This window comes from Gavialis gangeticus, unplaced genomic scaffold (assembly GCF_001723915.1).
Source record: "Gavialis gangeticus isolate Ggan-Ray unplaced genomic scaffold, GavGan_comp1, whole genome shotgun sequence".
Classification (NCBI taxonomy): Eukaryota; Metazoa; Chordata; order Crocodylia; family Gavialidae; genus Gavialis; species Gavialis gangeticus.
Genome location: NW_017729033.1, coordinates 36,271,339 through 36,272,599, shown reverse-complemented (window position 1 = coordinate 36,272,599; position 1,261 = coordinate 36,271,339).

Genomic DNA, 1,261 nt, shown 5'->3' with positions numbered 1-1,261 from the left:
TGAGCTATTATGCAATCACTTCTACATATAAAGCACAAAAACACACATATCAGAAAAAAATATATTTTTAATTGAATTAAAATATAATATTACGGATATTTTATTTTTAGTACATAATTTTTTTTCCTGGTTCTAAGATAGGAAACTCTCTTGTCCAAAGGAGTACTTCCAGGGGCAAGGGTCAGAGTTCAGGGGTGGGACTTCTGGTGCCAAGATGGCGACTAGGGGCGGGGCACCTGTTAAGGGGCGTGGTTACCCATGCGGCCCTCGACAGCTTGCCAAAGCTTGCTAAGTGGCCCTCCACCTAAAAAAAATGCCCACCCCTGAGCTAGAAGAACTGCAGGCAAGGAAGCATGAATTATTAAAGGAGGTGGTAAGAGGAGTACAAGTGAAAGAAGAACTGAAAGACAAAGTAATGGAATGAAGAATGGGAAAATGGGAAAATGGATGAGAAAGTCTTTCTGAACAGAGCAACTTGGGTGGAAAAAGGGGAAGGATGATGTAAGTATTATTCAGTGAAACTGAGGAAAAGAAGGAAGGACCTGAAAGGAATCTGGATAGAAGAGAGTGTGAAGGTGTTAGACACAACAGTGGAGTTTTACGCAGAGCTGTACAAAAGAAGAGGAGTGGATAGAGTAAAAATGAAGGTGTTCTTTGAGGGGATAAAGGAAGGAATAGCGGATGAAAAGAAACACATTTGGAGGAGAAGTTAAGTATGAGGGAGGTGGAGGACTACTTAAAAGCTTGCAAAGAGGGAAGGTGCTGGGAAGAGATGGACTTCTGGTGGAATTCAATGAAAAAAAATTGCAGTGGCTGGAGACTGGTATAGTAGAGACATACAGGGAAATAATGCAGGGTGTGGAGTTAGAGGAGGATTTTGCAGAAGGTGTGGTAATTTTGATATTCAAGAAGGGTAGGGAAGATGTTAGACAACTAGAGGCCAATAACACTTTTAAACGTAAACTACAAGTTGTGGCAAAAAATACTGGCCAAAAGAATGTGCGACTGTTATCAGATGTGATACAAGAAGAACAAATGTCTGTGCTTCCTGAGAGGAGGATATCCTAGACTCTGTGGTTAATGAGAGATGTCATATCAAATGTGCAAGAGGAAAAGACATACAGTAATAATGAATCTAGACTTGGAAAGAGCTTATGATAGGGTTTAACATGACTTCATGTTTGAAGTATTGCGGGGAATGGGGTTTCTGGCAAAGATGATCAGATGGGTTAGAGTGCTGAAGTAAAGCAGGAAGTTGAGT